Source organism: Ascaphus truei, unplaced genomic scaffold, assembly GCF_040206685.1.
Source record: "Ascaphus truei isolate aAscTru1 unplaced genomic scaffold, aAscTru1.hap1 HAP1_SCAFFOLD_1976, whole genome shotgun sequence".
NCBI classification, from domain to species: Eukaryota; Metazoa; Chordata; class Amphibia; order Anura; family Ascaphidae; genus Ascaphus; species Ascaphus truei.
Window position 1 is genome coordinate 6,343 of NW_027454882.1, and position 11,436 is coordinate 17,778.

General features: G+C 43.2%; 1 long non-coding RNA gene across 1 annotated transcript; it reads left to right on the forward strand.

The window, feature by feature from the left end:
- The first annotated feature begins 1,550 nt into the window (after window positions 1-1,550).
- LOC142477131 (uncharacterized) lies at window positions 1,551-5,431 on the forward strand. Its single transcript, XR_012792186.1, has 3 exons — window positions 1,551-1,818; window positions 2,233-2,293; window positions 2,531-5,431. It is a non-coding gene; the product is annotated as an uncharacterized LOC142477131 (long non-coding RNA).
- The last annotated feature ends 6,005 nt before the right edge of the window (window positions 5,432-11,436 follow it).

The following is an 11,436-nucleotide window of genomic DNA, read 5'->3' on the forward strand; positions in this document are numbered from 1 at the left end:
TCCGCACGCCAATCTCTGGATGCGCTCCGCACGCCAATCTCTGGATGCGCTCCGCACGCCAATCTCTGGATGCGCTCCGCACGCCAATCTCTGGATGCGCTCCGCACACACCACTTTCACCAACAACTCATTTCAAAAAAAAAAAATTTTTTTTTTTTCCTGACAACATTTTTAACTTTATTAACAAACATTTGTACAAACATTTCACATCTAACAATGCCCTCCGAACGCCAATCTCTGGATGCTCTACGCTCACATAACTTTCTGCACAATTTTATTTGAAAGTTTTATTTTAAAATGTTATTTTTGTTTGTGGCAAAATAAATTTCTTTATTAAATGCTCATTTTAAATTCTTTTTATACAAATACATCATATTTAATGTTCATTACTGCTATTTCACAACACCCACCCACCCTTACTCTTCACACACCCCCACCCACCCACCCTTACTCTTCACACACCCCCACCCACCCACCCTTACTCTTCACACACCCCCACCCACCCACCCTTACTCTTCACACACCCCCACCCACCCACCCTTACTCTTCACACACCCCCACCCACCCACCCTTACTCTTCACACACCCCCACCCACCCACCCTTACTCTTCACACACCCCCACCCACCCACCCTTACTCTTCACACACCACCACCCACCCACCCTTACTCTTCACACACCACCACCCACCCACCCTTACTCTTCACACACCCCCACCCACCCACCCTTACTCTTCACACACCCCCACCCACCCACCCTTACTCTTCACACACCCCCACCCACCCACCCTTACTCTTCACACACCCCCACCCACCCACCCTTACTCTTCACACCCCCCCACCCACCCACCCTTACTCTTCACACACCCCCACCCACCCACCCTTACTCTTCACACACCCCCACCCACCCACCCTTACTCTTCACACACCCCCACCCACCCACCCTTACTCTTCACACACCCCCACCCACCCACCCTTACTCTTCACACCCCCCCACCCACCCACCCTTACTCTTCACACACCCCCACCCACCCACCCTTACTCTTCCCACACCCCCACACACCCACCCTTACTCTTCCCACACCCCCACCCACCCACCCTTGCTCTTCACACACCCCCACCCACCCAGCCTTGCTCTTCACACCCCCCCCACCCACCCACCCTTACTATTCACACCCACCCTTACTATTCACACCCACCCACCCTTCCTGTTCCCACACCACCACACACCCACCCTTCCTCTTCCCACCCACCCACCCACCCACTCTTCATTTATGTTCCCACACCCCCACCCAACCACCCTTCCTCTTCACACACCCACCCTTCCTCTTCACACCCCCCCACCCACCCTTCCTCTTCACACACCCCCACCCACCCACCCTTCCTCTTCACACACCCCCACCCACCCTTCCTCTTCACACCCCCACCCACCCTTCCTCTTCCCACACCCCCACCCACACACCATTCCTCTTCCCACACCCCCACCCACCCTTCCTGTTCCCATACCCCCACCCTTCCTCTTCCCACACCCCCACCCACCCTTTCTCTTAGCACACCCCCACCCACACACCCTTCCTCTTTACACACACCCACCCACACACACTTCCTCTTCCCACACCACCACACAGCCATCCTTCACACACAACACACCCATCCAAACAACATTCCTCTTCCATCACACCCCTACCCTTCCTATTACACCACCCACCTTTACCACCACCACCCCCACATAACTATTTTCTTTTACACACTTTCACAGGTCACAACAAATACTATTTTTCTACGTAAACACAGCACAGGAAAAGTTTTACTCACAAAAGGTAACTTATTAATCTTCATGTATGCATTCTACAACAATTTTATTTACATCATACCTACACATATTACACACACCCATCCACCTTCCTCTTCAACCACAATTCCTATTACACCACCTTTAACACACACCCCCATACAAACACTTTTTTACACACTTTCACACGTCTACAAAATACATATTGTTTCAACATACACACACTACATTTTTCAACACCACCACACTCACATCGTTCACACACACACACACACACACACACACACTTTCTCTTCACCAAACACAACCAACAAAACAACATTCATGTTCCCTCACACCCCTACCCTTCCTATTCCACAATTACTCTTCAAACAACAAAGCACCCACCCACCTTTACCACCACCACACCCACATAACTATTTTCTTTTACACACTTTCACAGGTCACAACTAAAGTATTTTTTCTACTTCAACACAGCACAGGAAAAATTACACTCACACAAGGTAAGTTATTACGTTTCATCTTTGCATTCTAAAACAATTTAATTTACATCATAACTACACATATTAAACTTTTTATTACATACATTACAGCATTATTAAATCATTACATACATATACACCATTATTACATCTCATTTTTACTTTTCATAATTTACAATACACATTTATCAATTACACTAACATTCACATTTACATCTACAAACACACATTTATTAACTTTTTTCCTTCTTTTTACAGGCATCAACAGTACCGGCTTTCACAATTCTACAAACCCCCCAAATCCACCCCTCCAACTAAATACAAGACGTGCTCCATCAGATGGTGGATATACAGCAACAATACATCTTCGAAACAACACTAATATACAAGTCGACAACAAATGGATTGTTCCATATTCTCCACTACTTTCTAAAACTTTTAACGCACACATTAATGTAGAATACTGTAATTCTGTTAAATCTATTAAATACATTTGCAAGTATGTCAACAAAGGAAGCGACATGGCCATTTTTGGCATCACTAACGACAAGATCAAAGATGAAATTTCACTATATCAGTTGGGACGATATATTAGTAGTAATGAAGCCGTTTGGAGGATTTTGTCTTTTCCAATTCACCAACGTCATCCAACTGTTGTTCACTTAACAGTTCATTTAGAAAATGGACAAAGAGTATACTTCACACCTCATAACGCTCACTCACTTGCAGCTCAACCACCAAACACAACTTTAACTGCCTTCTTTCAATTGTGTCAAAATGACTCTTTTGCTAAGACATTACTATATCCTGACATTCCTAAATATTACACTTGGAATTCATCTACTAAAATTTTTAACAAAAGGAAACATGGAGTACGTATTACAGGAGAAGACGCCGTACAAAGTGAAGCATTGGGTCGTGTATATACAGTTCATCCAAATAACGCTGAATGCTTCTTTCTTAGAATGCTACTTCATAATGTTCCAGGACCAACTTCTTTTACACATCTCAAAACTGTGGATGGACACCTTTGTCAAACTTATCGCGAAGCTTGCCAAAAACTTGGATTACTAGAGGATGATCAACACTGGAATACTACTTTATCAGAAGCTGTTTTACATTCTTTACCTAATAAAATAAGAAACCTTTTTGCTATTATCATTACCACCTGCCACCCATCCAACCCTAACACTCTATGGGATACCTACAAAGACTACATGAGTGAAGATATACTGGCAAAAGCACAAACAGACAACCCAACACTACACTTACATTTTTCTCCAGAAATTTACAACGAAGTACTCATTTTGTTAGAAGATAAATGCCTAGCTATTAATAACAAAACACTACTTCAATTAGGAGTACAATCTCCTGAACGTCACCACCGCGATATACTTAATTCAGACATTATGCGTGAGAGAAACTACAATATTATACATCTTAAAAATTATGTTGCATCAAAAAAACCTATGTTAATTCCACAACAATTACAAACATACCAAAACATTATGTCTCACATCACAAAGGAACAAGGTGCCATTCTTTTCCTTGATGCTCCAGGGGGAACAGGAAAAACATTTCTCATCAACTTACTCCTTGCAGAAATTAGAATGGAACACAACATAGCACTTGCTATTGCATCATCTGGAATTGCAGCCACTCTTATGGATGGAGGAAGAACTGTGCACTCTGCTCTTAAATTACCTCTAAACATTGCCAATGAAGAAAACCCAACATGTAATATAACAAAAAATTCTGGACAAGCACGTGTACTACAAACTTGCAAACTTATTGTGTGGGATGAATGTACAATGGCTCACAAAAAATCACTTGAAGCCCTTGATAGAACATTAAAGGACTTACGTAACTGTCAAGACATCATGGGAGGAGCTGTAATACTTTTAGCTGGTGATTTCAGACAAACACTTCCTGTTATACCAAGATCAACACCTGCAGATGAACTTCATGCATGCCTTAAATCTTCTCATCTATGGCACAATGTTAAACATTATCCTTTAACTACAAATATGCGAGTACAACTTTTAGGAGAATCTAATACTCAAGATTTTGCAAACAAGCTTCTTCAAATTGGTGAAGGTACTTTACCTACTAACTTATCTGGAGAAATTGATTTTCCAACACAATTTGCACACATGATGACATCACTTACAGACCTCATACATCACGTATATCCAAACATCATACAAAATTATAACAATCACCAATGGCTATGTGAACGAGCCATACTTGCAGCAAAAAATAATTGCGTTAATGACATTAATCATCAAATACAAGATATGATTCCAGGAAATATTACAGAATACAAGTCCATAGATACCGTCGTAGATAATGATGAAGCCGTTAACTATCCCACTGAATTTCTTAACTCACTTGAGCCGCCTGGAATGCCACCACATCGCCTTCGAATTAAAATTGGAACACCCATCATGCTACTTCGCAATCTCAACACACCTAACCTTTGTAATGGAACAAGACTCTGCATCAAAACATTAATGCCCAACCTCATTGAAGCTACTATATTAACAGGAAAGGCCACAGGAGAAGATGTCTTCATACCCCGCATTCCACTCATTCCTACTGACATGCCCTTCAATTTCAAACGCCTACAATTCCCAATCAGACTGGCATTTGCTATAACCATCAACAAATCACAAGGACAGTCAATTAAGTTCACTGGAATCAACTTACAATCACCATGTTTCTCCCATGGACAGTTATATGTCGCATGTTCTAGAGTAGGCTCATCCCATGACTTATATATATTTGCTCCAAATGGATCTACCAAAAATGTGGTTTATAAACAAGCATTACAATAAACATTTACTATTAGCATTCTTACACACATCAAATTACATTTACTACAACACTACTTTTACATTTACACACACATATCACGGATTTTCATCCAGGGATTGTTCCGATTGCCAATTCTTGGAGTCAGGAAGGAATTCTTTTTTCACCTTAATACGGTTTTTTTTTTGCCTTCCTCTGGATGACAACGTATGTTCACACATACAATTAATTTTCTATTATCAACTTGCATTTAATAACAACTATCATTTATTACTATACCAATTATTATCACATGGACTCTTACATATGTTTATTACAAATGTATATACCACTTTTTATTCTTCATCAACGACAATAAAATATTTTTACAAATTTTATATATTACTCTTTGTTTTCATTGTATTTCATTCATATACTTTTTATTATAAACAACATTATTTTTTATTTTATCCATTCACATTCCGGGCAACGCCGGGTCTATCAGCTAGCATTACAATTAACATTGACTTTCCTCAATTTCCATGAACTCTACATATTGCCATAAGAAATTACAAAAAAATTAAAGACACTCAATACACTACTGTCATCTTTTATTACTACATTATTTTACAACACACACTTTAACATTACATCAAATACACTCCTCTCAACAATGGACATTCACATCTTTCAAGAAGCATTTCCAACAATAACATTTTCAAAAATAACTACCGTAACAACTAACATACACTTCAAACATTTGCCCTCATATACATGTGCTTTCTACTACTGTTGATTTACAAACACAATTCTAACTAATATTGCATAACATTGGCATCACATTACAACTTTCACATACAACATTTACACATACTTATTCACACTTCACATCCCGGGCAACGCCGGGTTTCTCAGCTAGTTTTATATATTAAGATAACAATGGACAGTGGTGCTAAAGGATAATGGATATGTATTACAACGAAAAAAGCATCCTTATGAAGAAGCACACGGGCATGCCAAGAAAGTGATAACAATACAAATGTATTACTGTGGGTTAAAAACAAGGGAAGAAAAATTGATAAAAGAGGAGGGGGACTCACATCTACCAAACATGTATTCCGTGAGGCAAAGAACAGCAAAAGTAATCACCAGCACAAGCAGCTCTGATCCAAGCATGCACATATACCTCTACACACAAGCAGCTCTGATCCAAGCATGCACATATACCTCTACACACACAAGCAGCTCTGATCCAAGCATGCACATATACCTCTACACACAAGCAGCTCTGATCCAAGCATGCACATATACCTCTACACACAAGCAGCTCTGATCCAAGCATGCACATATACCTCTACACACAAGCAGCTCTGATCCAAGCATGCACATATACCTCTACACACACAAGCAGCTCTGATCCAAGCATGCACATATACCTCTACACACAAGCAGCTCTGATCCAAGCATGCACATATACCTCTCCACACAAGCAGCTCTGATCCAAGCATGCACATATACCTCTACACACAAGCAGCTCTGATCCAAGCATGCACATATACCTCTACACACAAGCAGCTCTGATCCAAGCATGCACATATACCTCTACACACAAGCAGCTCTGATCCAAGCATGCACATATACCTCTACACACAAGCAGCTCTGATCCAAGCATGCACATATACCTCTCCACACAAGCAGCTCTGATCCAAGCATGCACATATACCTCTCCACACACTGCAGCTCTGATCCAAGCATGCACATATACCTCTACACACAAGCAGCTCTGATCCAAGCATGCACATATACCTCTCCACACACTGCAGCTCTGATCCAAGCATGCACATATACCTCTACACACACTGCAGCTCTGATCCAAGCATGCACATATACCTCTACACACAAGCAGCTCTGATCCAAGCATGCACATATACCTCTACACACAAGCAGCTCTGATCCAAGCATGCACATATACCTCTACACACAAGCAGCTCTGATCCAAGCATGCACATATACCTCTACACACACTGCAACTCTGATCCAAGCATGCACATATACCTCTACACACAAGCAGCTCTGATCCAAGCATGCACATATACCTCTACACACAAGCAGCTCTGATCCAAGCATGCACATATACCTCTCCACACAAGCAGCTCTGATCCAAGCATGCACATATACCTCTCCACACACTGCAGCTCTGATCCAAGCATGCACATATACCTCTACACACACTGCAGCTCTGATCCACGCATGCACATATACCTCTCCACACAAGCAGCTCTGATCCAATCATGCACATATACCTCTACACACAAGCATGCACATATACCTCTACACACAAGCAGCTCTGATCCAAGCATGCACATATACCTCTCCACACAAGCAGCTCTGATCCAAGCATGCACATATACCTCTACACACAAGCAGCTCTGATCCAAGCATGCACATATACCTCTACACACAAGCAGCTCTGATCCAAGCATGCACATATACCTCTACACACACTCCAGCTCTGATCCAAGCATGCACATATACCTCTCCACACAAGCAGCTCTGCTCCAATCATGCACATATACCTCTACACACAAGCAGCTCTGATCCAAGCATGCGCATATACCTCTACACACAAGCAGCTCTGATCCAATCATGCACATATACCTCTCCACACAAGCAGCTCTGATCCAAGCATGCGCATATACCTCTACACACAAGCAGCTCTGATCCAAGCATGCACATATACCTCTACACACAAGCAGCTCTGATCCAAGCATGCACATACAGGCATACCCCGGTTTAAGGACACTCACTTTAAGTACACTCGCGAGTAAGGACATAGCGCCCAATAAGCAAACGGCAGCTCGCTCTTGCGACTGTGAGCACGTCCTGAACAGCAGTACCGGCTCCCTACCTGTACCGAAGCTGTGCACAAGCGGGGAGACTATAGAGCTTGTTACACATGTGTTATTTACATCAGTTATGCACGTATATAACGATTGCAGTACAGTACATGCATCGATAAGTGGGGAAAAGGTAGTGCTTCACTTTAAGTACATTTTCGCTTTACATACATGCTCCGGTCCCATTGCGTACGTTAATGCGGGGTATGCCTGTATACCTCTACACACAAGCAGCTCTGATCCAAGCATGCACATATACCTCTACACACAAGCAGCTCTGATCCAAGCATACACATATACCTCTACACACAAGCAGCTCTGATCCAAGCATGCACATATACCTCTCCACACAAGCAGCTCTGATCCAAGCATGCACATATACCTCTACACACACAAGCAGCTCTGATCCAAGCATGCACATATACCTCTCCACACAAGCAGCTCTGATCCAAGCATGCACATATACCTCTACACACAAGCAGCTCTGATCCAATCATGCACATATACCTCTACACACAAGCAGCTCTGATCCAAGCATGCACATATACCTCTACACACAAGCAGCTCTGATCCAAGCATGCACATATACCTCTACACACAAGCAGCTCTGATCCAAGCATGCACATATACCTCTCCACACAAGCAGCTCTGATCCAAGCATGCACATATACCTCTACACACAAGCAGCTCTGATCCAAGCATGCACATATACCTCTACACACAAGCAGCTCTGATCCAAGCATGCTCATATACCTCTCCACACAAGCAGCTCTGATCCAAGCATGCACATATACCTCTACACACACTGCAGATTTGTGCACATAACGTAAGGAGATAGCTGTTGTTGTAAAATAGTAATTGCAGAAATGGAGGCAATAAATGCTCGAGTATTAAAGATGTAAATACATCACCATTAAAGCGTAGGTGTGAAAGGCCAATTTACAGATAGCCAAGGCCTCCTGTCATGGAAAAGGGTAGGGGTCCCACTCCACAGACTCTCACTCCAACGCGTTCCGACTAAAACGGTCTTCTTCAGAGAGAAGAAGATTATATATATATATATATATTTTTTTTTTTTTGCATGTCATTTCCCAGAATCCCTTGCTGCAGTGGAAGTGCTGTATGCTGGTGATAATGGGGAAAGGAGGGGTTGCAGACCTGCCTAAGACATGCAGATGAGCATACAGTTGTATTTGCATATTTGCTTTCCTGTGGAGGGTTTTTGTCACTTTTTTTACTCACCATAACTTAACTCAGTATTATGGTATAGCCTATCCCATAGCCTCTTTGCATACCCAGTTAAATCAACCCCACACTGATGAGACCCATTAAGGTCGAAACAGCTGTCTGTGGGTGGTTTTCTGGGTATGCACCTTAACCCTGGCTGTGCTCAAAGCTGTGACCATGCAGCAAGCTTAAGCCTATAGGGAACCATGTTAAAAATGGTTTTTGAGGCAAAAAGTGACACTGTGTGCTCATTTGCATGTCATTTCCCAGAATCCCTTGCTGCAGTGGAAGTGCTGTATGCTGGGTGATAATGGGGAAAGGCGGGGTTGCAGACCTGCCTAAGACATGCAGATGAGCATACAGTTGTATTTGTATATATATATATATATATATATATATATATATATATATATATATGAAACCAGGTGTCCCACCAAGGAGACAAAAAACAGCACTCAAGGTATATTGCAAAAGTGTATTTGAAAAAAAGCAGGCACATATAAATCCAACGTTTCGGTCCTGTATAGGACCTTCCTCAGGGGTGTGAGGAAGGCCCTATACAGGACCGAAACGTTGGATTTATATGTGCCTGCTTTTTTTCAAATACACTTTTGCAATATACCTTGAGTGCTGTTTTTTTGTCTCCTTGGTGGGACACCTGGTTTCCTGTAATTTTTGTTGAACAAGCACTTATTTCTTTGGAGCCTTTGAAGTGCCTGCTGTTATCTATATCTATATCTATATATATATATATATATATATATATATATATATATATATATATAAAATCAAAAAATAAATAGATGATATTATTTTTTTATTATTTTATGATTATTGAAGCTCGGCTAACACGGTACTTATACCTCTACACATATACCTTGAGTGCTGTTTTTTGTCTCCTTGGTGGGACACCTGGTTTCATATATATATATATATATATATATATATATATATATATATACAGCTAAACCCCGTTATAACGCGGGTCTCGGGGTCCACCCCGAGACCACCGCGTTACTAACGGGGTCGCGAAAAAAAAAATGGCCGCCGCGCTTTAGCGCATATTCATCCCGCGGGACAGGAGATTGGAGCGGGCATGTCCCTCCGCTCCCCGCTTCCCCCTGTCACCGCGGGACAGCCCGCGGGGCAGGAGATGGGAGCGGGGATGTCCCTCCTGTCCCCGCTTCCCCCTGTCACCGCGGGACAGGCCGCGGGGCAGGAGATGGGAGCGGGGATGTCCCTCCTGTCCCCGCTTCCCCCTGTCACCGCTGGACAGGCCGCGGGGCAGGAGATGGGAGCGGGGATGTCCCTCAGGTCGCCGCTTACCTCAGATCCCGCTGCCTGCATGGAGGTGGTAGCGGGGGGTTTCTTCTCCCCACCGCTGTCCCCGGTGCTCCCGCTGCCTGCGCGGGAGGAGGGGGGGGGGAGCGGGTGGTGGTGCTGGTCGCGGCCTTTCCTCTGCTCCGACCCCACCCCCCGTCTGTGTAGAGTGAGAGAGTGTGTGTGTCTGTGAGTGTCTAAGTGTGTGTAAGTGTGTGTGAGTGTGTGTGAGTGTGTGTGAGTGTCTGTAAGTGTGTGAGTGTGTGTAAGTGTGTGTGAGTGTGTGTGAGTGTATGTAAGTGTGTGTGAGTGTGTGTGAGTGTCTGTGAGTGTGTGTGAGTGTCTAAGTGTGTGTAAGTGTGTGTGAGTGTCTGTAAGTGTGTGTGAGTGTGTGTGAGTGTCTGTAAGTGTGTGTGAGTGTCTGTAAGTGTGTGTGAGTGTGTGTGAGTGTCTGTAAGTGTGTGTGAGTGTCTGTAAGTGTCTGTGAGTGTCTGTGAGTGTCTGTGAGTGTCTGTGAGTGTCTAAGTGTGTCTAAGTGTGTCTAAGTGTGTGTGAGTGTGTGTGAGTGTCTGTAAGTGTCTGTAAGTGTGCGTAAGTGTGCGTGAGTGTCTGTGAGTGTCTGTAAGTGTGTGTGAGTGTCTGTAAGTGTGTGTGAGTGTGTGTGAGTGTCTGTGAGTGTCTGTGAGTGTCTAAGTGTGTGTGAGTGTGTGTGAGTGTCTGTAAGTGTGTGTGAGTGTGCGTAAGTGTGCGTAAGTGTGCGTGAGTGTGTGTGAGTGTGCGTAAGTGTGTGTGAGTGTCTGTAAGTGTGTGAGTGTGTGTAAGTGTGTGTGAGTGTATGTAAGTGTGTGTGAGTGTGTGTGAGTAAGTGTGTGTGAGTGTGCGTAAGTGTGTGTTTAAAACATCAACAGTAGAATGAAAAATACAGAA